The sequence below is a fragment of the Malaclemys terrapin genome, chromosome 2, assembly GCF_027887155.1.
Source record: "Malaclemys terrapin pileata isolate rMalTer1 chromosome 2, rMalTer1.hap1, whole genome shotgun sequence".
Classification (NCBI taxonomy): Eukaryota; Metazoa; Chordata; order Testudines; family Emydidae; genus Malaclemys; species Malaclemys terrapin.
Window position 1 is genome coordinate 259,400,582 of NC_071506.1, and position 27,461 is coordinate 259,428,042.

At 40.7% G+C, this 27,461-nt stretch overlaps 1 protein-coding gene and 1 long non-coding RNA gene across 13 annotated transcripts in view; one reads left to right on the forward strand and one right to left on the reverse strand.

Annotated features, from left to right (window-relative positions):
- Positions 1–27,461, reverse strand: part of PARD3 (par-3 family cell polarity regulator) — a 664,911-nt gene that overhangs the window by 491,231 nt on the left and 146,219 nt on the right. The gene's annotated exons all lie outside the window — the stretch shown is intronic.
- On the forward strand, positions 16,624–18,253 carry LOC128833061 (uncharacterized). Its single transcript, XR_008444102.1, has 2 exons — positions 16,624–17,093; positions 17,931–18,253. It is a non-coding gene; the product is annotated as an uncharacterized LOC128833061 (long non-coding RNA).

Here is a 27,461-nt window from a genome sequence, read left to right on the forward strand (position 1 = left end):
GTTCACAGTAAATATTTGGGAAAAAAAATTAAAGCGGAACACTTGTTAATAACTGTAGGAGACTTGATGAGGAATCTGAATATTGCCTGAACAAAACTATTAAGCATTGGAACATGGCATTTTAAAAAATGATATATTAGTATTACTTAAACAAGATGTTAAATAGATGTCCTGTTCTATGGGGGTGAGGAGAACTTCTTCCTTTTCTGTGTTGAAAATCATAATAAAATAATTTAAAGCATTTTAATGTTTTTAAAGATATTCTGTGTACATATAGAAGATCAGAAAATCTGGTAGGTTCAGAGGACAGGATCCCCAATCGGAAGTGGACCAGATAAAGGAAAATAATTTAATCATCAGTGGTTACATGCTTAAGTAAGGTATCTCATGTGTACTGTATTCAAATGACAATGTAAAGGGTAGGCATCAATGACGTACTAAGGTGTATGGCAGTTCAACTAAAGAAAAATCCAAAAACTAATTCACTCTTTTCTAAGATACAAATATCAATGTGTGTTTACCAGACAATAATATATAGGTTGGTGGAAAACATGCCTGGCTGGTATTAAAAAAATACTTGGGCTGTCGATCAATCACAGTTAATTCACACAATTAACTAAAAAAAAAAATCTTGATAAAAAAATTAATCACAGTTTTAATCGCACTGTTAAACAGTAGAATACTAATTGAAATTTATTAAAGATTTTTGGATGTTTTTCTACATTTTCAATATATTGATTTCAATTACAACACAGAATACAAAGTGTACAGTGCTCACTTTATACTATATTTGATTACAAATATTTGCACTGTAAAAATAACAAAAGAAATAGTATTTTTCAATTCACCTCATATAAGTACTGTAGTGCAATCTGTTTATTGTGAAAGTGCAACTTACAAATGTAGGGGTTTTTTTTGCTACATAACTGCACTCCATAACAAAACAATGTAAAACTTTACATTTTCGGGAGATAATGCTGCCCACTTCTTATTTACAATGTCACCTGAAAGTGAGAACAGGCATTCGCATGGCACTTTTGTAGCAAGTACTACAAAGTATTTACATGCCAGATATGCTAAACATTCATACGCCTCTTCATGCTTCAACCACCATTCCAGAAGACAAGCTTTCCATGCTGATGATGCTAAAAAAAAAAAAAATTGAATCTGTGACTGAACTCATTGGAGGAGAATTGTATGTCTCCTGCTCCATGGTTTTACCTGCATTCTGCCATATATTTTGCAGTATGGTAGTCTCAGATGACAACCCAGCATGTTGTTTGATTTAAGAACACTTTTACTGCAGATCTGACAAAACACGAAGAAGGTTTCAATATCCGATCTCTAAAGATAGCTACAGCACTCGACCCAAGGTTTAAGAATCTGATGCGCCTTCCAAAATCTGAGATGGCTGAGGTGTGATGCATGCTTTCAGAAGTCTTAAAACAGCAACACACTCTGCAGAAACTACAGAACTGGAACCACCGAAAAAGAAAATCAACACTTTGTTGGTGGCATCTGACTCAGATGATGAAACTAAATATGCATCCGTCTGCACTGCTTTGGATCGTTATCAAGCAAAATCCATCAGCAGCATGGACACATGTCCTCTGGAATGGTGGCTGAAGCATGAAGGGACATATGAAACTTCAGTGCATCTGGCATGTAAAGATCTTGTGACACCAGCTACAACAATGCCATGCAAACAGCCATTCTCACTTTCAGGTGACGTAAACAAGAAGCGGGCAGCATTAACTCCTACAAATGTAAACAAATTTGTTTGTCTGAGCCATTAGTTGAACAAGAAGTAGGACCAGTGGACTTGTAGGCGCTAAAGTTTTACATTGTTTTATTTTTGAATGCAGGGTTTTTTTGTCCATAATTCTACATTTATAAGTTCAGCTTTCATGATAAAGAGATTGCACTACAGTATTTGTATTAAGTGAAATGAAAAATACTATTTTTTGTTTATACGGTGTAAATATTTGTAAAAAAATAAATATAAAGTGAGCACGGTACACTTTGTATTCTGTGTTGTAATTGAAATCAATATATTTGAAAATGTAAAAAAACAAAAATATTTAAATAAATGGTATTCTGTTATTGTTTAACAGCGCAATTAATTGTGATTAATTTTTTAAATTGCACGATTAATCATGATTATTTTTTAAATCGTTTGACAGCCCTAAAAATACATATAGTAGTACTGAACAAACATTGTTGGTGCTTGGTTTTTATTAAATATGCTTCCTTTTTGCCTTACCTCCTCAAATGGAAAACTGCATTCTCCATAGTAAATTATCTTTTGAGTCCCAAAACACGTTGTTAACAAGAATATGTAAAAATATTCTTGGGGAAATATATAATATAGGATATTAAATGATGTTTTCATTACATTTTATGTAAGGGCAGTTTGTGTTTATTCTTTGCATCCATACCACCCAGATATTAAGTGTATTAAGTGCATCCACACCACACAGATATTTGAAATCTGTAGCAAATTTAAATGTTTATTTTCTCTCAAAATAAAGATTTCCCATGTACTAGGACTGAATGGGGCCTGTCTAGTTGTTGATTTAACTTCACAATTTCCCATTATTTTGACTTGGGTTTTGTTCGCATTAAAATCTCTATTAATTTTTTCCCCTCAGATTGGATGAGCTAATGATCCCTTCTGGCCTTAAACTCTACAAATCTATGCAATAGCTGATTATTTTTTAACAGTTTTTCTAGATAACAAGGCCAACATTTTCAAACTTTGGTGACTAAACTTAGGTTTCTAAATAAAAATAGCTAGACCTGCAGTACACATTGACATTATTAGAACCAATAGACACTTAACACCTTTGAAAATTAGGCATTTTATTTAGGATTCTAAGACAAGCATCCAAACTGGGACTTTCAAAGGAGTTTAAGGGAACTAGGCATCCAAATGCCATTGAAATTCAATGGGTGATGACCGGTAACTTCCCTTATACTCCTTCGTAAATCCCACCCTCAAATTTTGACCTAAATCATTATGCAGTGTCTGGAGGACATTTTCAAACTGCACAGTTAGGCATCTAACGCCTATCGATTTTCAATGGCAGTTGGGCATCTACCATCTGTAGCTTCGAAAGTCTCCCCTCCTCCCATAAAACTCACTTTTTCCACAAAGCAAACAAACCAATTCACATCATTAACATGTATGTCAACCATCAAACTACTCTGCACATAATTTGATTCAATAGTAAAATTAAAACGTTCACAGATTGCCTCCAGGCACATTTGTGTCTGGTACTTGTTATCTGCACATTTATACTGCAAGCTCCTCAGGCAGGAACCATATCTTCTTTTGCTCATATATAGTGCTGCGCTATCAGGATGCAACAAAAAATAAAAATTATAATTTACATCTGAGCTATTATTTTTGCTAACTTGGCTTTTCTGTACATCTATTCATAGGCATTTCTATAACATCCATATGCAAGGTATCGACATCTGAAATGCTTTTGATCTGAATATATATTCTAGATCTTTGCGCAGTTCCCACTGTGCCATCAGTAATAAAAATTCCTTTATGGCTCATATTCCTTTCCACTGACTTCTGGGCTATCACACTCCATCTTCTATCAAACACAGAAGAGGACTATAAATTTCCGAGTGTCTATAAGGGTTTTAAAAAGTTCACAAAAGCAGATCCTGAACTTACATTATATGGATTACTCAGTTTGCACGTATTTATTTCTAACCCATAGTTTTGATACACACTCAGAGATTTGAAACAGATTGCTGTTGAATTTTCTCAATTTTCTACAAGAATAGGAGGATAAAGGATTTGTCGAACTACAACACCATGAACTTTTCTTGGCATTACCATGAAGCCATGTGATTCACACAGAAAATGCAGTTCCTCTTTCCTTTGATTATCATTTACTTCCACCTCTCACTTCCTTCATGTGTTCTCTTCCTTGCAGTTTCCTTTCACACCCAAGTTCACTTTCAAGCTGGCAGCATATTACCCATTCTGTCAAGAGCTCTATTGTTTTAGGTTAGCACTGTAGGAAAGACAGGGCTGAGTCACCACTCTTCAGCCCTGAACCAGCACTTACAGTACCCATGTCCACACTAAGCATCCTGTGCTTCTATCAGTCGCCAGCTGCCTTCATTATAAGTAAATATTTGAACAATGGGATTGCTAATAAAAATCGACCTTCTCTGACCTCATGTGTCACATCATTACATAAACTCAAGCTCAAATTGTTTAAGATACCTGCCACTAAGACAACATCCACAAAAAAGACTTTATTATGACAAACATTAGTTTGTTCTCCTGTTCTGTAGAATATTGTGGGTCTGATCTCTTTACACCACCACGTTTAAGGACTTATTTTAGTTTACATGCTTTTGAACTTCTTCTCTTATTTATGGGTTCCTTAACCTACTTTCTATGTAATGGAAGGATTGGTTGCACAGACTTTAATCAATATTGGATCACTTTTATCAAGGCCTCAGAACTGGAAAGTTGCCTGGAGAAGAAAGGCATAGGATTTTTATGGAAAGTCTGGTACATCTCCCACCCACCTCACTTTAACGAAGGCCTGTTAAGGGTGTTACCAACATTCATTCTTTTTGGAGGACTGTTCAGGTGTTTGTGCTTTACAGAACTTGACTTCTCTATGACCTTACTTTGTTCCTCCCACTATTTCAAGACTCTGCATCTATGGGCTAGACTGGAAGCATGTCACACTGAGTTATGTCTTAATAAATATGGTATGCTTTTGTTATAACCTTGTTCTGCTATGTATATGGCACCTGCTAACAACAGAAATCAGTAATTTTTCCATCAGCCACACTAAAGTATAATATCCTCAACCTTGGTCTCATATTCATTCAAAAGGCATTTGAAAATCTAGTATATTATGCAGTATATTTTGTAATTTATAAACACATTATACATTGGTAAATGTGAATTGTAAAATTCTAATAAATTTTCAGATAATCTCTAATGGGGCTATCAATGGTTTATAACAGCAATCAAGTTGCTTTGGAAGCAGAGACCACTATCCAATTACACAGGAGATTTCTAAAGAAGTTACAAATATCTCTGATGGCCAGAAAATCTACTCATGCCACAAAGAGCAAAAAAGACAATCAAGAAGCCATAATAATGATTTGGTTGCAACATGGTTAATTTTGTTTAAAAAAAAAAATTCTTATTCCCATTGTTACCACATCATCTCACGTGACCATCATTTTGAGGGACTGTACTGCATTTGACACTCTGCACCTTCTAGCCTACCTAACCCATCTATTAATTCAGTAATAGTAAAACCCAGCAATATCAAAAGGAAACACAGGTTTCTGCCGTCTCTCGAAATAAATTGAAATATTTAAACTGTCTTTCCCATACTCAATAATGGCAAATCTACCTGGCATATCTAGTGGAATCAAACTGTACAGGAAATCATCTTAGTAATTGGGTAACAGGATTCTGATTTTACTATACCTTCTTAAAAGATATCTAGTTATGGGAGGAAATGAGCCCTTTGGGAGCAAATGGAATTGCTAGCAGAGTACAGGGGTTTAAGAAGCAGAAGCTCAAGCTCATAAAGAAATGCTTATTAATATTATGCACACATATGAAGTCTATTCTAGATTTTAAATTTTTAAAATCCAGTAAGAGATAGAATTCAAATACACTTGCCTCTGAAGAGATAGCAGGTGAATCTTTGGTCTATCCCTATTAAAATAAACAACAAATAATATTGCAATGCTAGTGCCTGTTAAAAGAAAATAAGAAAAGAAAATACATCTACCTATGTAGATGGGGAAATATAGCAAGTAATATAAATTCAAAAATATTGCTTAGGGAGGAAGATGTGGACATAGCTACATCAATGATAATATAACAACAGATTCATACAATCTAAAGTATACTAAAACCTTGGATTTCATGCATAACTGAGGTATGCAAATGATCACCAGTTTCTCATAGGACCAGACACATAACCAAAAAACTATATTAAACATCTAAATATGAAGTGAGACCATGACTGTTCAATGAAAAATATTTCAAAATCTACTTTTGTATTAAGGTAATAACAATACAGATTTTTAGCATTGTAATATTAAACTGGGAAGAGTACATAGAGACCGATTTTTTCAAGTCAGAAAAGTTAACTCCCTCTGACAGTACTAGAGTCTCAGAATTAAAGTAGCTCCACAGCAGAAGCCAGGAAAACAGGGTTTCATGGAAGATCGTTAGGTAAATAACATTACAATTCACTAGTAATGTGCAATGAAATTTGGGACAAAGTATTTTTATCAATGTTGTCTGGACACACGACCAGTTTTAAATTAATTTTGAATAAAGATACAAAAATCTGTTTGGAAACAGAACTACCGTATATGGACAGCTGCTCAGGTCTTCTTGAGTGAGGGAGAAAGTTGGTATTGCCTGTTAGAGGACAACCAGGTGGCTCACTCCTCCGCTGTCTTCAGGGACGACCATACAGCCAATGAAGTTAAGATATCTTACTGGAGATCCCATGAAGCATGTGGTATTTGGAAACACATGGAAGCTGTAAGTCAGTTATTTTTTGTACTTTTCATCGTCAATCAATAAAAAATTAATCACATTAATTTGGAGTTCTTGCATAAACTCCCAAGCGTAGGACCCAGTGCCATGAGTTTCTGGTTCCTATTGACTAGGACCATGATCCAGCAAAGCATTTGATCATATGTTCAATCAAACATAAATCATCCCAGTGAAATCAATGGGACTACTCACAAAGTTGAAGTTAAAGGGGCCTATGACAAGGCAGCAGGCTGTCTGGTTGCTCTGAACACAAGACAGAGTGGATTGTCTACTGAAAACACAGTGACTAGAAGGGGAAGTAGGATGCACAGTTACACAGTGAAAGCAGGCAGTAGAAATGCTCTCCCTCTAATGTCTGCTTCTGTGTAAGAAATTGGAGTTTTATGTTTGAAGATTGAACAGATTGAAGTTCTGGATAATCACACTAAATTGTGGGTGTTTATCAGAGTCCAACCCCTCCAGGTTTTCCCATCGCTAATTTTAACAATTAGGTACACTGTGTATACCTATGGATGACTGCCTGAATGAGTAAAATCTAAAGATACATATTTTAGATATTCTTGGTTGGAAAATTGGCTGCTGCCCGCATATTATGGTTGGGCAAATGAGACTCAGAGGTTTACTGGCTTAACTCAGCACAAACTACTTTGCTGCTCCTGTGTGGTTTTATGTTTAATAAAATTGTTGCTTAGTTTCCCACAAAAATGCGTTTCTATCCCTAAGTGCATCCCGCCCTCACAAGCAGCAGCTGGAACCATTCCAGCAACCCTGGGGGGTAAATATCGTCAAGCCTAATGACAGCACTCCGCTTGATTGATTGTTTTCTGCCAAGACTGTCCCATTCCTCAAAAAACAGAGTGGCTTAGGGGGAAGCAGCACCAAGGTGGTAGTAGGTTACTGCACTACTACGCACACTACAACACTTCAGCAACAGAGAGAGAGAAAGAACAGGTGCACTTCAAAGTCAATCACAAAGTTAATTTTTTTGGCCCTTCTGACAATTAATCTGAAGCTTCTACAACATCTCTAGAGTGAGAAAACACTTCCACATCTCTGGCAGGCACTGAACTTTCTAGAGCATAATCTGGATTTTTTGCTTCTTTTGTTTGCATAGATAGGAAAAGTGCAAACAAACATAACAGCCATTCTTAATTTGATGCTTTTACTAGGTTAAAAATCTGATATTTTATTTTGTATGTTTAAGAAAAATATTTTTTGTAATTAAAAGATATGAGAACAGGATCAAACTTTAATCACATTATCTACTCTTTAATAATGCAGCAAAAGAGGGTTTTAGAAGCTATTCTTCATGTCCCATAAAACACGAATAAACTTTACTGGCCTGGGGGGGGGGGGGGGGCTGGGCATTCACAGCTCTCAATGACTTCAACTGGTGCTGGGCACTAGTGAGACTCAGGCCCTACATTTCCAAAGATTACAGCTATGATAAAATTAAAGCATCCCTGCTGCATTCAGTCTTTCTGCAAGATGGCCTCACATATCACCCATCAAACATGATGCTCATCATCCCTTACACGATGTTTCAGTATCTGGTAATACTATCTGTGGGTTTTTTCCTCAAAGAAAGTGCTGAATTAAAAAAAAATTAATTTATTCCATTAATCATTAAGAAAACCACTGAAATAATGTTATGTTTAATATTAATCAATAACAAAATCTGCACAAACACTTAATGTTAAGGCCCATCTGTTGTTAATTCACTCTGTTGTGCATATCGTTATTTCATTTCTTTTGAGTTTAACAATTACATATTTTAAAAGCAAGTCACATTAAAAAAAACTACTGTACATTGTCTGCTCATACAGGAGAAGGAGAGCTGATACAATCTCAGCCAAGTGCACGAGATAGCTCTATTCCTGATACGATAGCTTTTTCAACACCGATACAATCTCACCACAACTGTTATACACTTCCGACACCAACATGGCTCCCTCCAACATGATGTAAGGTCACTACACTGACCTCTCTAATAATACAGTTCCAATATCTTGTAAGCCTAGGAAGCTCCTGAGTTGGAGAGCTCCTGTTAGTGGAGTATAGAAGTAGAACAAACCTTGCCCGCTTATTCAGAAATATTCTGAGACACTGCATGGTACACTCTCCTAATATCATCAAGGTCAATGACATTTACACACAAGTCGAGACACCCGGGATAGTAATCATCGAAAAACAGGAATGGTTGCTGGCCCAAAACAACATCAGTACCAGCAAAAAAATCACTAAGACTCCATTTGGCAGAAATGGTGAAAACTATTGATTTTAAAGCTTTTATATTTTTCTGCTTGCACACAGCTAATATATTATGAATGCTTTTCATGAATTTGTTATATAATTTACATTCAGAAAGTACGTAGGCTAGAATTGGGGTACGCCTAACAATTCCTTCCTTAAAAGACCCATACACAAAGAAGCTCAGTACTCCCACTAAAAAATACCCACACCGACCTTTTAGGTTTCCTGAGTTTGGGAATGACCTGAAACTGCCAAAGCAGAATGAGGTGACACAAATCAATAGGTGTTGGGTTTTTTGTTGCTGCTGTTTGGGTTAAAAAAAAAAAAAAACAAAAAAAAAACAACAGTATAAACAATGCTTTGCTGTAGACCACTGCTTTCCCATATTAGGTTTTCATAAATCTTCCCTCCTTAAATTTCCAGGCTTTAAAAAAAATTGCTTTAGCGCCTCACAAAATAGACAGATGTACAAAGCTTATTTATACTGCTATACAACCCGAAAATAAAATACGCTTTTATGGCCTGAAATACGAGCTTTTAACAACATCTGTGCAGTTAAAATGTGTAAGTGAACTTCCTAATGACTGTAGGGAATCAAACTCTTTTCAGAAGTACTATCTATCGTAAATACATATTAGTGGCACAATGTTAAAATGATTATATTTTTATTTAATTACAACCCACTCTACATGGCAGTTCATGTAGTCTGGCTCACAATTAATCATCATTAGTGAAACCTGCAGCATAGTACTGTTCAGAATAATCAGGATGATTATACAATATATGATCTTTATGTTTCTGTTTTGTCTCCACTGTGGTTATTAGACCCCTATCAATTTTGTAGCCAGGAGGAAAGTTTAGACAATATGGCAACATGGGGAAAAGCTGACCTGAACAAGTCTGTCTTTAGCTGCAAAAAACATTGAGATTAATTAGTTGTATCTTTCAGGTCTTTTTTCTTTTCAGAAAATGAATTTAAAGACACATTGAGGTATTTTGGGATAAAAAATCCTAATTTAATGAGCAAAAATATAGACATTATTTCTAGTTAACTGCTGTAAGTGGGCTAAACACCACACAAAAGAACTCTCAGAATTTGACATGGATCCTACAAAGAGGCGCACATTAAATTAGAAAACAATTCAGACACAAAATGAACAGCATGGTTCTCTTTGGAGCATAACAAGTTCTATTTAGTCTAACAATGGATTTTATTTAGATGACAAATATTCCTAACATAATTCCTAATATTAAGTCATAGCAGCAGGGACTTCATTTTATTTGCAACACACAGCAGGCTGTCAGCGTTTTAATAATATTGGACCCCACTGACCCCTGCCAGGGGAGGGAACTACAGAGAAGGAAATCTCTGCAAGGTTGTTTAAGGGACAGAAAGGAAGGGTCTAATCGTTAAGACAGTGGAGAAGAAACCAGCAACATCCTGAACATCCAGGAAGGAAGAAGAGATTAATCAAATATGATGGCTCTTAACTGATATGTGCCATTTAAAAAAAAATGGTTGACTTAAGGTGACAGAAGCCCTATAAACTTATGAGCTGAGAGAATCAGTACTGTATGCAGGTCACAGATAGATTACAGATGTGGCAAGAAGTCCCAGACACCTATCATTAGGGTGGCACACCACCTCCCATTTTAAGACCCCATTTTCAGTTGCTTATAACCTGGCCAAGTTTTAACTATTATGGCCGAAATTTTCCAAGCCAGGTGTCAGACTGAATTTTTGTTGTTGTTGTTGTTGTTGTTGGAGGAAAAGCAGCCAAAACAGCTCAGCTGTTTATGAAAACAGGGCTAAGGAAAAAATACAGTGTTTTGACCATGTTAAATTCCTGAAGCCCTTTCTTTTAAATGCTCTCATGTGTCTATCCCATGAAGCAGGGACTTCAAATTTAGCAGGTAGGATGCCTGTGTGTCAGGGTCTAACTTTTGCCATCCCCAAATTTGGCCAAGTTATAAGCCTCTGAAAATTCACAGTTTGCCCCTGTTCCAGAGAGACCTGCTAGAGTTTAACAGCTGAACTCCAGAAACATTTTGTCCTCACTGAGCATGTCCTCTGAAGCTCCCAGTGCTGAACAGACTGTGTGCATGGAAAGACTGAGCATGCTCCACTCTAGGGCCACAGAAGCTCAGAAGAGCTGTCCCTGTAAGTCAGGGGTGAGCAAACATTTTGGCCCGAGGGCCACATCGGGGAATAGAAAGTGTATGGTGGACCATGAATGCTCACAAAATTGGGGTTGGGGTGCAGGAGGGGGTGCGGGATCTGGGGAGGGGCTGGGGATGATGAGTTTGGGGTGTAGGAGGGTGCTCTGGGCTGGGACTGAGGGGTTTGGAGGGAGGGGGATCAGGGCTGGGGCAGGGAGTTGGGGCATTGGGAGGGGCTCAGGGATACAGGCTCTGACCGTCTCTTACCTCAAGCGGCTCCCGGAAGAAGTGGCATGTCCCTTCTCTGGCTCCTACACAGAGGCGCAGCCAGGCGGCTCGGCATACTGCCCCATCCATTGGAGCACGTAGGAGCCAGACCGGAGCCATGCCTCGGCTTCCGGGAGCCACGTGGTGCGGCCCCTGACCATGTGCCCCAGCTACAGTGCCGGAGCAGGGCCGAGCCGCGTGGCGCGGGCTTGACCCAGCACCCCGGCTGGAGCAGGGCCGAGCCAAGTGGTGCGGCCCCCGGCCAGAGCAGGGCCAAGCTACATGTTGCAGCTCACGAGCTGGCTTAAAACAGCCCACAGGCCATAGTTTGCCCATCCCTGCTGTAACTGCTGCTATAGGCCAGGCACCAGAATTGAAAGCAGCGATCCTGTCTCTCCTGTGCTCTGCAATTCCTTGCTTTGTTAATTTTGAGCAAATCTTCCAAATTCTGCAACAAATGAGGCAGGAATCCTATAGACAACAGCCTCCTTCACTACAGAGTCCTGATTCATCTCCAGAGCAGGTCCATCCTGTGCGATGACTGAGGCAGGGGTCTTGTGGGGAAAAAAAAAAGTGTAATCATCTAATTAAAACCTGTATCATCATAACGCTTACGCATAAGGGGGGGATCAATTAAGACTGCACAGGCAACCATACTTCTGCCATTTCCTATCTTTTGAGCAGTCGACCATGCAACCTTAAAGTTCTTTTAACATAGTATTTTTATTGTTATTGTATTTATATACACACCACCCAGAGGATTACAGCATATGCATAGTTTCTACCAAAATTGTATGAAGGGGGCAAGTCAATATTGATCTCACAGCTAGAGACTGATGTGGGAGAAGTCTGAAGATTAAAAAAAAAAAAAAAAAAAAACCACCACACATACACACCACATTCTGGCATTACATTAAGTTTAAGATGAGCAGAATGGCTGCTGACCCCAAATGGCTTTAGAGAAAAAACTCAATGTTCGTGAGTTCCACATTGTACATGCTTTAGATTACTTTAAAAAAATTACAAAATAATCTATTTATACTCCAGTTTATATTTCTATCAATATTTTTCCATGCATGTTTTGTATCCTTAAAAAGGCAAAATAAAACAATTAAACAATAAAACAATTAAACCCTCTATTATTTCTTAACTTATACTAAACAAAGGAATATGAACACATCTGATTTCCTGCCTTTTTATGGACTTTGAAAACTGCCACAATAGCCAATGGGGAATTTTTACATTTATGATATAGACAGTAGGGTCAACAAGAACCATTAACTATGTAATAGAAACAAGCATTTGAGTGGTTATACAATGAAGGCTTATGCAGTTTCTGGTTAATCAATGGCAGTGCCATTAGCAAAGCCCCGAAGAAAAAAGTCTTCAATTACATTACAATTAGGCAGCTACCAGCAACTGCCATTGTGTGAATAAATGCCATCAGGAAGAAGGGAAATAAAACAGGAATTTTTAAAAAAAATCGCAAGAAAACAATTACCCCACACATGTTCTGTAAAGATAGAATTAAGTTCCCAGTATTGGGATTGCTGAAGGCTTCAATGTATAACTTTGTTGGTATTTAAGACTCTTTGAGAAAGTAGTCTAGTGGTGTCACTGCTAGTGATATACAACAGATGCTACAGGCTCCTAATATAAACTTTTTCCAATATTTTATCCGATTTGTGTATACATTCCCTGAACCTCATTTTCATGAACTCTTGTCTGGTCATGTGGGTCATTAGTTTTGCTTCACCATCTAACTCTTTTGATTAGCATTCCACCACTAATGATAGGTTTCTCAGCATATGTGGGAGTAGGGGGGTGGGAGTGTACAGTCACATGCAGTGTAACAGCAAACCATAGTCCCTTCATACAGTAAACACACAACAACAAAGTAAACCACACATGCACATGTTTGCGGACACACACACATGGTCTGCTAATAGCTTTTCTCCTCCTCTTATCACCCCACTAGTCCCTCCCCCACCCATATGTTATTGTGCTTATTAATGTTAATTGCATACAATCAGAGCAGGAGTTTTGCCTTATTTCACACTTATTGTGCTATGTCAATAATTAATAATAATAATGACAGAAGCTTGAGTAAGAGAGGGAAATTAGGATGAAGCAATATTATATTGTTCTAAGAACCCTGGAAATTCCAACCACCACACCCTGCAAACATATTGTAACAATACACCATATCACACAATGCGGCCCTTAGACATGCCTCTGCAAACCTCAGTGACCTCTAAAACAAAACTAAAATATATTTATCACACAAGCTACATTTTCTCAACTCTTGCAGCACTCATTGCTCTATCCCATCAGTGCAGCCTGCACGCGAGATCTGATCAATAAACCAGAAACCAGTGTAGAAATTACTGTTGTAGTATGTGACATGGCCAGACAGCAGTTCTCTTCACTGTCTGATTAAGTAGCTATAAAAAAACCTGACAAGGAAAAAAATTGGAGTTCAGCTTTTGCGTGTGCACAGAATGCTCATAGCTGATGCAGTAATGCTAACATTGATTTGAAAGAAACTTTATTAAGTTGAAGAATCAGGTGAAGGATATTTTCTAAGGAAAACAGAAGTTTTCCTCTCTTTAAACTGTTTCTTTCATTCATATCCATAAATACATACAGATAAGCTTTCCCTACCTTCTAACATCCATCAGGCAGTTCAACCAAATGGAAATTCTGCAACAAAAGCACTATCTTCAATGTTATCTGGTCTGCTTTGCTCAAACAAATACTTGGTCTAGAACACAACATGCAAGACTTCTCTGCTATATTTGTGAAGGTGGATAACCTTAATTCAATCAAGGGTGAGAAAAGGAAACACCAGAGTGATGAGCAAGGATCTAGAGTAACTATACAAAAAAGACATCTCTGCTGAAGGTTGTACTTAAATAAGCAATTACATCTTCTCTAATCGTGGCAGACACACACAACCTGCAGGAGTCCAGAAGAAATCTTTACCACCCCCCAACTAGAGAAATTCCAGAAGTAACTAAAGAACCCTTTAGTAAAAAAATACACCACCTACTAAAGATCCCCCAACTCTGTACTAAAGTGGTTCAGCCATTCTGGTAGATCCAGTTTGCTGAAAATGAAACACGTACCCCTTATGAAACATTTTTTGGGGGAAGGAGAGGTTGGGTGGGCTCATCTCCAACATGAAATCTGCTGCAAACATGGTTCAGAGGTGGCCTTTAGGATGCTGCTCTTGCAGTCTTCCTGAGACAGGAAAGCTAAGACATTTTGTTGAGGAAAGAGGAGGTTATTCACCCTGTGCAGTAACTGACATTCTTCGAGATGAGTGTCCCTGTGGGTGCTCCACTACAGGTGTTGGTGCGTCCCTGCGCCTTCGCCCGGAGATTTTTGCAGCAGTACTCATAGCGGCCACGCATGCTCAGAATCTGCCCCCCCGCTGTGACTCTAGGGTAATAGAACGCATGCGTGGCCGGTCTCCTCAGTTCCTTCTCTACCACGGAGGCCCCCCAACTCCGAAGTAGAGGGGAGGAGGGTGGGTAGTGGAGCACCCACAGGGACACTCATCTCGAAGAACGTCAGTTACTGCACAGGGTGAGTAACCTCCTCTTCTTCTTCGAGAGATGTCCCTGTGGGTGCTCCACTACAGGTGACTTAAAAGCAGTGTATCTTAAGGAGGTAGGGACTTCGGATCTGGTAGGAACGCCGTCGAGAGTACCGCCCTGCCCAAGCGTATGTCAGATAAAGGGCCTTGAATAAGGGCATAGTGTTTAACAAAAGTATGGTCAGATGACCAGGTGGCTGCTTTACAAATGTCAGCCAAGGGGACTTTGCGTAAGAACGCGATGGAGGCAGCCAGAGATCTAGTGGAGTGTGTTCTAATGCCATCTGGAGGTGCAACCCCTTTCATCTGATAGCACAGTCGGATACACTGGGAGATCCAGTTCAAGAGTCTCTGGGTAGAAATAGGCATGCCCTTGGAGCGCTCTGCAACAGAGACAAAAAGTCTAGAGGAGGTTCTAAAGGGTTTGGTTCTATCCAAATAGAATGACAAGGCTCTGCGAACATCTAGTGTATGCATTGAGGCTTCAAAGGAGTTTGCATGTGGTTTCGGGAAAAAAGTCGGGAGGTGTATGGGTTCATTAATATGGAATGATGAGTGAACCTTTGGAAGAAATTTGGGATGCAATCTGAGGGTAACCTTGTCTTTAAAAAATATCGTATATGGTGGATGAGCCATGAGAGCTGCTATTTCTCCTGCCCGTCTGGCAGAAGTAATTGCCACTAGAAACGCTGTTTTCATGGAGAGGTGTAAAAGGGAGCACGTGGCTAGGGGTTCGAAGGGTTGCTGAGTTAGGGCAGACAGTACCAGATGAAGGTCCCAGGGGGTGGTCGGTTGTTTAATGTCTGGATATAAGGTTTGTAGGCCCTTGAGGAAACGCTTCGTAGTAGCGTGAGCAAAGACAGACGTATCATCAATTTTGTCGTGGAAAGTCGTAATAGCAGCTAAATGGACCCTGATGGAGCTGAAAGAAAGGCCGGATCGCTTAAGGCCCAAGAGATAGTCCAATATAAACGGAAGAGGTACCGAGGTAGGAGAAAGATGTTTGGCAGAACACCAATGTGTGAATCGTTTCCACTTTTGAAGATAGGTCTTGCGAGTAGCTTGCGTTCTGCTATGTAGGAGCACCTCCTGAACTTGTTCGGAGCAATCTAATTCGCGTTGGGAGAACCACGTAGGAACCAGGCCTTGAGGTGAAGCATGGACAGGTTGGGGTGGAGAAAACGACCGTGCTGCTGAGATAGAAGGTTCGGAATAAGCAGCAGGGAGATTGGTGGTTGGATTGACATTCTGGTGAGGAAGGGAAACCATGGTTGTCTGGGCCACGATGGGGCAATGAGGATCACCTTGGCTGATCCTCATTGCCCCATCGTGGCCCAGACAACCATGGTTTCCCTTCCTCTCGTCTATCTCCCACTCGTGGTCCCATGGGAAGCGTCTGCTCAGTTCGTCCGCTGTGGTGTTCATGATTCCGGGAAGATAAGCAGCTGATACCCGGATGTTGTTCACAATGCACCAATTCCAGAGCTTCATAGCCTCTGTGCACAGCGAATGGGAACGAGCTCCGCCCTGCCTGTTTACGTAAAACATGCAAGCAATGTTGTCCGTCATTATGCGTACGTGATGATGTTTGATTAGTGGCAGGAAGTGACGGCACGCGTTGCGAATGGCTCGAAGTTCTAGTACATTTATGTGCAGGGAGGTCTCGGTTGGTGACCATAGTCCCTGTACTGTGTGATGAGACATATGTGCACCCCACCCTGTCATAGATGCATCGGTGGTCAGAATGAGTGATGGAGCCTGTTGAAGAAACGGGACTCCAGAACAAAGGTTGGAGTGGACGGTCCACCAACGTAGCGAGTCTTTGACTGGAGTAGGCAGGGAGAGAGTCTTGTTTAAAGAATGCATATTCGGTTTGTAAACCGTTGCCAGCCACGCTTGGAAGCACCTCATGTGTAGGCGTGCATTCTGGACGACAAAAGTGCACGAGGCCATGTGACCTAGTAGTTGCAGGCAGTCTCGGGCAGTTACCTGAGGGCTGTTGCGAATAGTTGTGGTCAGTTGTTTTATGGAATTGTAGCGATCGGGTGGGAGCGATGCTAGCCCGGTCCGAGAGTCGAGGTCTGCGCCTATGAACTGAAGGTGCTGGGTGGGGCGTAATGTGGATTTGTCTCTGTTTATTTGTAGGCCGAGAGAAAGAAAGCACTCGACTGTGAGTCGTGTGAACCGGAGCGCCTCGTTGAATGTTGAAGCTTTGAGGAGGCAATCGTCGAGGTACGGAAATATTATTACCCCTTGTCTCCTGAGGTGAGCAGTGACTACGGCTAGAAGTTTGGAAAAAGCACGGGGGGCTGTAGATAGTCCGAAGGGGAGTACCCTGTATTGGAAATGTGTGGAACCAAGGGTAAATCGGAGGAAACGTCTGTGGGCCGGATGTATAGTGACGTGGAAATAGGCATCTTGTAGGTCGAGGGCAGAAAACCAGTCGCCCTGCTCCAGCGCTGGGATTATGGTATTGAGGGTCACCATCTTGAACTTTTGCTTTTTGATGAATCTGTTGAGCCGCCTGAGATCGAGGATTGGTCGCCATCCCCCATTTTTCTTCTCCGTTAAGAAATAATGGGAGTAAAAACCCTTCCCTCTGTGTCGCTCTGGCACGATTTCTACTGCTCCCAGATGAAGGAGATGTTGCACCTCTTGGAGGAGTAGCTGCTCGTGAGAAGGGTCCCTGAAGAGGGACGGGGAGGGTGGGTGGGTGGGAGGTAAGGAGAGGAAGGGGATGACGTATCCAATTGTAACTACCTCTAAGACCCACTTGTCGGAGGTAATCTTCCTCCATTGTTGGAAAAAAGGTCGTAGGCGGTGTCCAAAGATTGGTGTGCCGGCTGAAGTGAGGGCATTGCTTTCTAAACCCTCGACCAAGTTTTCAAATCTGCCTATTAGCTGGTGGGGGTTGAGGCGCCCCTGTAGAGTTTGGGCGACGTCGCTGGAATCTTGGTCGTGGACGTTGCGGCTGTTGCTGTTCCTGCGGTCTATGGGAAGGTTGTGTAAATGCGGGATAACGTGGCCGGTGGTATGGTTGGTATCGATATTGTCGTCTTCTTGCCGTAGGTGTCTGGAGACCTAAAGACCGGAGGGTTGTTCTGGAGTCTTTCATTGAATGAAGCACTTCATTCGTGTTAGCAGCAAAGAGTTTGTCACCGTCGAAGGGAAGATCTTCAATTGTGTTCTGAACTTCGCGAGGAAAAAAGGAAGAGGAGAGCCATGAGCCCCGTCGCATGACTATCGCTGTAGCGGTAGATCTTGCCGCTGTGTTGGCTACATCGAGGGCTGCTTGGAGAGCGGTGCGTGAAATGGCTTGGCCCTCAGAAACTATAGCTCTGAACTGTTGTTTTCTTTGTTCTGGAATGTCATCAATAAAGTCCATTAACTTATTATAGTTTTTATGGTCGTATTTTGCCAGGACTGCAGTATAATTAGCTATGCGAAATTGGAGGGTGGAGGATGCATAGACCTTGCGACCAAACAGGTCCAGTCGTTTGCTATCCTTGTTAGGTGGGGCAGAACGAGAATACTGTTGTCTGGCCCTCTGGTTCGCAGCGTCCACTACCAATGAGTTTGGTGCTGGGTGGGTAAAAAGGAATTCAGAGTCCTTTGGAGAAATAAAATACTTCTTGTCCGCTTGCTTGCAGGTAGGTAGGCTTGTCGCTGGAGTCTGCCAGATGGACTTAGCGGGTTCTAAAAGGGCTGCGTTAATTGGAAGTGCCACTCTGGAGGAAGAAGGGGGCTGTAGGATGTTCGTTAGCTCATGCTGTTGTTCGGGAACCACTTCCAAGTTAATGTTCAGGTCACTAGCAACTCTCTTAAAGAGGTCCTGGAATTTTGTATATTCATCAGAGGGAGTGGGAGGAAGGGGAAGTAATGCTTCCTCCGGTGCTAACTCCGGATCTGTTGGACCAGGAGAAGGGCTAGGTTTATCCTGGGAACGTGGCTGTGTTGCCAGGCGTCTCGTGTCACTAGCATATGCATTAGGAGACGGCACTGGATCAGTGTTGCGCCTGGTCGAATGGCCACGGGGCATGTGTTCCCGAGGGTATGATGTCCATGGTGTCCAGTATTGCCATGGTGGTGGGTAGGGCATAGGTGGTGCCATCCAGGGGTTCATCCCCCAAGGGGCAGGGTCCTGAGAGTGGGATGAGGTAGTATTTCCATAGCCCTTATTGCTCTGGGTCCGGGGCAGGGAGTCATGATATGGGGAAAAAACTCCCTGTGGATCTGCTTCCTCCTCACTGGAGGAAAACTGCTCAGATCCTGACTCCGGCATCGAAACAGAATATGCATTCATGAGCGGAGACTGCAAGGTAGGTGATACTAGCAGATCAGCTGTCTGGGTAAAATGAGTGAAAGCAGCTCCTGCGGGAGATGAAAGCTGAGCCGACAGAGGCTGCTGCACAAGAGCATTCCTGCGATCGGGGCTTCTGGCTGTGATCTGTGTGTCAGAATGCCCCGCAGGCGTCGGTGCCGGGCGAGAAATGTCGGGCTGCCTCGGGTGAGGCGTGCTGTAGAATGTCGGCACCGTCTCATTCGCGGTGCCGAACGGTGCCGTCCCTGAGGCAGGCAACTGGAAGCCTGATGCCTCGGCACCGGAGCTTCTCGGCGGCGCTGAAGCCTCAGGCGGCTTTTGCGCTGTTCCGGAGGAGCCTGGCTCGTGAAAATTGCTGAGGCGAGGGAGCACAGGCAGAGAGATCGTGGATCTGCCTGGAGAAACTTTATGCCTCATAGTCTTGCTCGGTGAGGAAAGGTGCCCCTTTTTCGTAGACTTCTTGAGCTTTTTTTTGGGGGGGGGGGGGGGCTGTGTCGGGTAGCGGAGCTGGCTTCAATGCCTGGGTCTGAAACTGACCCGATAGATTTTTGAAGCAGGAGCAGTTTGAGTTTAAGCTCCCTGTCTTTTCGTGCCCTGGAGTTGAGTTTACAGCAGTGGGCACATTTTTGGGGAATGTGAGCTTCCCCCAAACATTTTATACACTTTGAGTGCCCGTCCGATGACGGGATAGCTTCCTTACAAATAGCACAGCGCTTGAAACCGGTGGAGCCCGGCATAGCCGCGGCTGACAGGAAATAATTTTTTTTTTTTTTTTTTAAGATAAACTGGGTAAGTAACTATTTTAACAGAGAAAACTGACAGAAAAAAATGGTTTCTAAAGGATAATTAAGGCAATAGTGAAGGATTCTCTAATGAGTCTGCTGAGCTCCGTCTCAGGCCGGGGACGGTTGAGAAGGAACTGAGGAGACCGGCCACGCATGCGTTCTATTACCCTAGAGTCACAGCGGGGGGGCAGATTCTGAGCATGCGTGGCCGCTATGAGTACTGCTGCAAAAATCTCCGGGCGAAGGCGCAGGGACGCACCAACACCTGTAGTGGAGCACCCACAGGGACATCTCTCGAAGAAGAACTACAGTGCTAAATCCCACTAGCATTAACATTAAAATCTAACCACTCACCCATACTAAAAAGGATGGAATCCTTGTCTAAGATATAAGGACAGACCAAGGTGGATAGAGCCAAAGGCAGCCTTTGAACTTAAATGAGAGCTAAAAACCATTACGAAGAATTTGGAGCTGAAGAAATGCCCAACTATCACTTGGTTTGAGTCATAAGGTCCACTGTACATAGGCTACATTTCAAGAATTTTATCAGTTTGAGGATGCTTAGCCTGATCTTTCCATGTTTGAACACAGATGAATATCTTTGGGTAAAATTTTCAGAAAACATTTGCTCCCTGACCTATGACAAGTTTACCAACTTTCAAGAAAAAAGGGTAAAACTTTAAAAGTTACCAGAATCTGAAACAGACCCTTTAGAATGGTGGTGGTGAACTTTTACAATAGGCAGCACTGTGTGTGCTACTCACATATCATAAAAACTATATTATAATTCCTCTCAAATTCTTCTAGTAATACACATTTTCCCCAAAGTACAATACACATAATGGAGATTGTGTGTATACAAATACATTTATTTTAGCTTACACACAGATATATCATGTGTCTGATCACATTAATACAAAATATGGATGAGAAAATGAAAATACCAAATAGTTTAGATGTATCGTATCCATCCATCAGAAAACTTCCCTGCAAGGCATTCTTTTGTATCCTTATGAACGTTATTGCAAAGTACTTTGGGCCAGATCCTCATCTGGTGTAAATAGGCATAACTATTGATTTTGCTGGAGTCTGGCAATTTATACCAGCTGAGGATCTGGCCCCTTATCCTGAACAACTTTTAAAGTGACCAGTGTTACAAGCTCTTAAGATTTTATCATGCGTCTCGCAATATTTGGTGTGTTGTTTTTTTTTCCCCTTAGAGGCTTAGCTGTGAATCTTCAAAAGCTCACTTCTTAAAAAAAACCTGAATACATGTTGACAACTGCTGAATATGGATGCTTGCAAATCCAAACTCAAACTTCTCTTGAGTTCAAGGTGTTTGTATTTGGCTTATTATATAAATAGCAACAGACTGTAAACTCTCATCTGAACACTGATGGAGGATTTTGACTTGAGGCCAACTAACAAAGAGGAACACACAGAAAGAACATGCCCTGGTCTAGACTACAGACTTTCTTCAGTATAGTGACGGTGCTCAAGGGTATGAATAATCCATACCGCTGAATGACGTGGTTATGTTGACCTATGCACTGGTGTAGTTTCTTCAGCCAACATAGCTACCGCCTCTCGCAGAGGTGGAGTTTTTAAACCAATGGGAGAGCTCTCCCCTGTTGACTTATAGCTTCTTCACCAAAAGCACTACAGTGGCGCAGCTGCATCAGTGTAGCTGCGCCACTACAAACTTGTAGGGTCAACCTGCCCTATGTTACTTACACACACACACACACACACACACACACACACAGCGCTAAATTCAGAACTGGTATATTTCACTGTCAGTAGTGCTATATCAGAGATGAATATGACCCACTGTCTGCAGTACAGTGACTAGTACCAGCCTAAACCTTGGACTAAGCCAGAGCATCCGCTTCCCTTTCACTAGAAAATCCTTAGTTTTTAAATGGCATTTCCTTTATGGAGTGGAAGAATGTTTCAATTACAGGACAATCACCATAAATCCATGATATACTGGAATATTATAGTTCTTGGATTAAATTGGATATTTTGTAAACATTGTGGATTTTTAAAGAGAAAAAATTTATTCAAACCCCTTCATGCTTCAGGGCTTAAGCCAAAGCCCAGCAGTTTGGGGTTAGGAAAGAAATTCCTTTAGGGTCAAGATTATTTCATTATAGTCCATTACGGAGTTTCCTGCACCTTCCTATGTAACATCTGCCACTGGCCATTGTCAGAGATGGGATAATGGACTGGATGGGTTATTGGTCTGATCAATATGACAATTCCTCTGTTTTTAAGATACTTCATGACTATTTATCCTCAAATAATGATAATTTCCTGAAATATGAGAATAGAAAGCTGTTCCAACATGCACATTTTATGCACTGTTTTAAAATCATACTTTGTCTGTTTAAATTATAATAGATTGAAGTTATGTCCCTAGTAAAGTGATGCATTTAAACACATTTATAAAAGAAAAATTATTCTGAATTAGTTTTCAGAGAAACAGGAATACTTGATTTCAACTGTATCGTGCTATATAAAACTCTATCATTAATAGTCAGAAAGAAATGCATCTGAAACCCTTCACTAGAAAAAATAAAAAAAAAAAAACTAGTGTGCCCTGTAGGTAGACTATTTAGTTTCAACAGAGTAAACCATTTTTCTTTACATATCGAAAGCGGATCAACTTTTCTGAGTGTTCTCGCTGTGTGTTTCCATTTGTTAATGAAAGAGCCTGTGTAAAGATATCAGTTTTCACCTTGATATCCTCAAGGCTAAATCTGATGTTTTTCTCATATATTCTTAAGAGAATTTCTAAAATTTTCCCAAAGGTGAAAAATTTTGCTATTTCATTTCTTCCGCCAGTTTCTGACTTTCTCTCTCTCTTACACACACACAGCTGAGAAGACGCCCGTTGTTGGGTGAAAAATGCCAAACTCAATGAAAATACAGTCTGCTCCCTCCATCCCAAAAACAAACCATACTGCATTAAAAAAATAATGATACAATTTTACTCATGAGGCACTCAGATACTACTGTAATGGGGGCCATATAAGTATCTAAATATAGAAAGAGCAAATCGCTTAAGCACATGTTTTAAATTTAAGCATGTGAACAGTCCCACTGAATTAAGTAAAATTAAGTACTTGCTTAAGTGCTTTGCTGGACTGAGGCTTTGATCCGTTCTCCATCAACTGCATCATGTCATTATATTTTGTGACAAAAGGAAGTTTTTATAACTATAAAAAATAAGATTAAGAATGTATGTGCCTCCACTTCTGGAAAAATCAACACATGAACAAAACCACCACCTAGTGGAAGCAAAGGAAGAATATTGGCCTCCACTCTGGGCTGAAAGTACCCCAGGTAATTCCCAACAAGGTTAGGATATATGGCCTGTTGGGTTAGTTGGGTGAATTGACTACACTACATGGTCAATTCATCTGTTGCCATTGTAATGTCTGTGATGCTAGATAGTCAGAATTATGACCTCTTCATTGCAAGAACAAGCAGGAGGCCAAACAAAACAAAACAAAACAAAACCAGGCTGTGAAGTAGCAAACTCATTTGCAAACAAACCTATTCACTAATTTCAAACATATCAAGAAATTTCTACAGAGCATGTTAAAGATAAGCAGAGGTACTTTAACCCCATCATAAAATAAAGTTTTTCCATAGCGACAGTCTGTCTTAAAATTGCCCTATGTTTGGTCTTTTGAACAACAAGAAAATGTTCTTATTTCTACCAAAGTGAGCTGATTCTTCACTATAAAGGGAGTTGGTTTTAGTTTCCATTTTTGAACAGTCTGTACACTGACAGGGTCCAAGCCCTGTTTAATGGGATGCTGCTCTATTTACTGTCATCTTAATTTTAATAACACATTGAAGTAGTGAAATCAATAATGTTAGTAAGATCATCATCTGAAACACAGTTTATAGAGAAATTCCCACTATGTTCTGCTAAAACATTTTTGAAAGCTTCAAGATGTCTGAAGTAATGTGACAAGTCTCAGAACAGAGCTGGGGGGAAATAACGCTATTGGCTTTTTCAGTGGGAAAATTCATTTAAACTGAGAAACACTTTGCACAAGCACTTGGCATCAGAGACACATTCTCCCTTTGCCCAATTTGACTCCAAGCTCTGTCAGTCACTTAATCAAACTAATGTTGTACAGAGGCTGTCATACCCTTTAATCAACAACTTGGAGTATTAACTCAGTTTGAGTTGGGTTTTTCCTGTACTGCTTCAGTCAGGACAAACAGTTCCTTCCACCAGTTTACTCTGTAGGACCATCTGGCACCTACCTAACTGCTATTACCCCATGCAATAAATCTGATAATCATCCCAGCTTCTAGATGCAAAACATGATGTCTGAAACAACTAGAAAGAAAGAATCTGTAAGGACCTACATAGCATAGAAAATAAGCCAGCTTCAGACCAGGAAAGATTCAGAGGCAGATCTTCAGTTGATGTAAATGGGGGCAACTCCAGTGGAGTCACTGAAGCTGCTGCCATTTATACCAGATCTGGCCCATACAATTTCTCAGTGGAGGTGCTCGTTGTCCCATGGTGTGGGTGGTAACAGCTGGGGTGGGGATTGCGGGTTTATACTGTTCTCTTACCTATCCCTCAGCTATTGAAAATATGGCTTTCAGTCAAAATCCTGGTGACTGATCAAAGAATTAAAGTGTAATGATGCACAGTAAAATATTTATATCAATACTTTTTGCATCACTGGCCATTTAATATGCAGTGTGTGAATGACGATTTAGCAGAATATCAGGAGAACTGTACGATTTCTTAGCCAACATCATAAATTTAACAAACGAGGACGCAAATTAAATTTGTGCAGCTGACTCAGGAGGGATCGCAGACATCCTCTGTCCACCTCATATTTTTCTTCTCCTTTCTCTCTCTCTCCCCACCTCTCCTTAAATGGCATCTTCTTACTGCTGCTTGGATTACAACAGTAAATGGGATTTGTGGGAGGAAACCAAGATTTTTAAAGTCTTGTTTGGGGATGAGGTATCTCACTCCACCCTCAGCCCCTGAATAGAAGAACAGGTTTCAGAGTAGCAGCCGTGTTAGTCTGTATCCGCAAAAAGAACAGGAGTGCTTGTGGCACCTTAGAGACTAACAAATTTATTAGAGCATAAGCTTTCGTGGACTACAGCCCACTTCTTCTGATACATATAGAGTGGAATAAATATTTATATTTATTCCACTCTATATGCATCCGATAAATTTGTTAGTCTCTAAGGTGCCACAAGTACTCCTGTTCTTTTTGTGAATATAAGAAGAATCTACATTTAATGTAGATTTCCTCACACAAACACCATGTTCTTAAAACCCCACCTACCTCCTTCCACTCCATCATTGCCCCAAACTTCCCCACCTCTTCATTCTGATTCTTGAATGCTGTGGAGAACAATCCTTATCTGGACTGCTACTCTGTCTTTCCTGCCCAGTGACAGTAAAGATGTCTCTCCCATTTCTCCCTAACCCGGATGCCTTTTAATTCCCACAGAACTCCTACAGGGAGTGATTAGTACCAACCTGGTGGGGAAGAGAGAAAATGGCCCTGCAAGGAGGGGAGAAGTTTTTCTCCATAACAAGGGAAAAGGAACCTCCACACAGAGCCAGACAAGAGTGAAATCTGATGAGCTGCTGGAGAGGAAGGAGCCGTGATCTCAAGCTGCTCTCAGGGGCCTACAATTCTAGCAGACCCAGGAGCAAAGTGGGAACTCAGCAAAAGTCACCCTGACTCAGCCTGAGGGGCAGCCCTTTCAGAGCAGGATTCATCTACTTTGAGAATCAAATACGCAGGGTTGGTACACGATCGTGCCCTGAATTCCAAGCCCCGTATTGCATTTGTACTTCTTGTTTGCATCTTTTGTTTTATAACTGGAAAATCTTCAGTTAAGAGATTGTAAAATAATATTGTGAAATTAATAAGTATAAATAATATAATGGATTAGAGCAGTAATTAACAGCTATTTATACAAATAGATATATGCAGAGACATTCATACTCTATATGTAACCAGTATACACACTGTGGATATTATTTTTTAACAAGCAGAATGTGATTTACTGCCAATATCTCACGTATTAAGCATTTTCAATCTATTATCTCAACAGTTTGACAGAACATGTTAAAATTATATTCCTGCCACAACTCGCTCATCTACACCTAAGCATGTAAAGGTTAAACTAATATGATCTCTCAGCAACTCTAGCGGGGGGATGGGGGGGCGAGGAGTCAGTCTGAATAAATACAATGCAACTGGAAGTTACTTAATTTATTTACCAAAATCAAGGGTCAAAACAGAATAAATCACTGGACTACAATGCACAAAGTTTCATCACTGATTTCCAAGTGAGTTATCACTTTTTGTTTTACTGATGTACATAGTCCCTGCCTAAGTTTAAAACTGCTGGAAGAAACCATTGGCTGGAACATCCTGCACTTGCAATGAGTTTGCAGTGCCCTGTGTTTATAACCCACTGATGAGTGCATGTACAGGTCCTCTGAAACAAATCTGCAGAGGGTAGAACTGCATTACAGACTTAACTAAAAAGCTTGTCTCTTAAGCTCAAGCTGCAGCAGCTGATGATTTTAGCTCTGGAGATCTCCAGCTCAATCCCTTGTGCATCAGCCAAGATGACAGCTGGCACACGTGCTCTCTTTCAAACACAACAATACACGTACGCCATCATGGGTGTTGTACACATATTGGTTTGAACACCTGGGACCACTGACTTCAAGGTCTGATTGGGACCAACAGAGTCATACAATGATTAGCCTCCTGGGTCAAAAGGAAGCCATAGGCATTACAGCTTTACTAGTTCATTGTGAGAAAGATCAGCTGCAGTGCCTATTGTTTGAAAACTACCCAAAAGCCTTTGTTCTCAGCAGCAGCATCCTGCATTAGGAGTGCATGCTTCAGGAATCCCAAAATGTATTAGTACAGTTCTGTCACAAATAGTGGTACTGCATGCACATGCTAACCTGTTTGTAAACATTGCATGCCGTCAATGTCCCTAGGAAAGGTCTTCCTAATCAGGGTGGACATACCCATAAATAAGGGACACATTTTGCACAATCCCTACACCAATATGAGTTTTTGAAAGACAACAGAAAAGAAATGCTTTTATATTATTAAATTTAAATCTTCCTACTAAATGGAAGCTTTGTACTAATATGCATTCTGGTAGGGAAAGTATTTTCTTACTGAACTGTGGATAACCAATATTAACCTAATTAGTACAATTCATCTCTTGAAAACAAAACTGGAATGCAGTATGCACTATTAATATACGAACAAAGTAGTTTGCAGAAATTACAATGAGTTTGTAGGGAGGTAACATCTGAAAAAAATCTAGTCTGCTGCATATTTCCAAAATTCTGATTGAATGAATTTTACAAGCACAATTTACCCAGTCCTTCTCATTGCACTTTGACTTAGCCTTCTCATCCTGCAGAGAACTGGAAATGGAGAAAGCTATAAC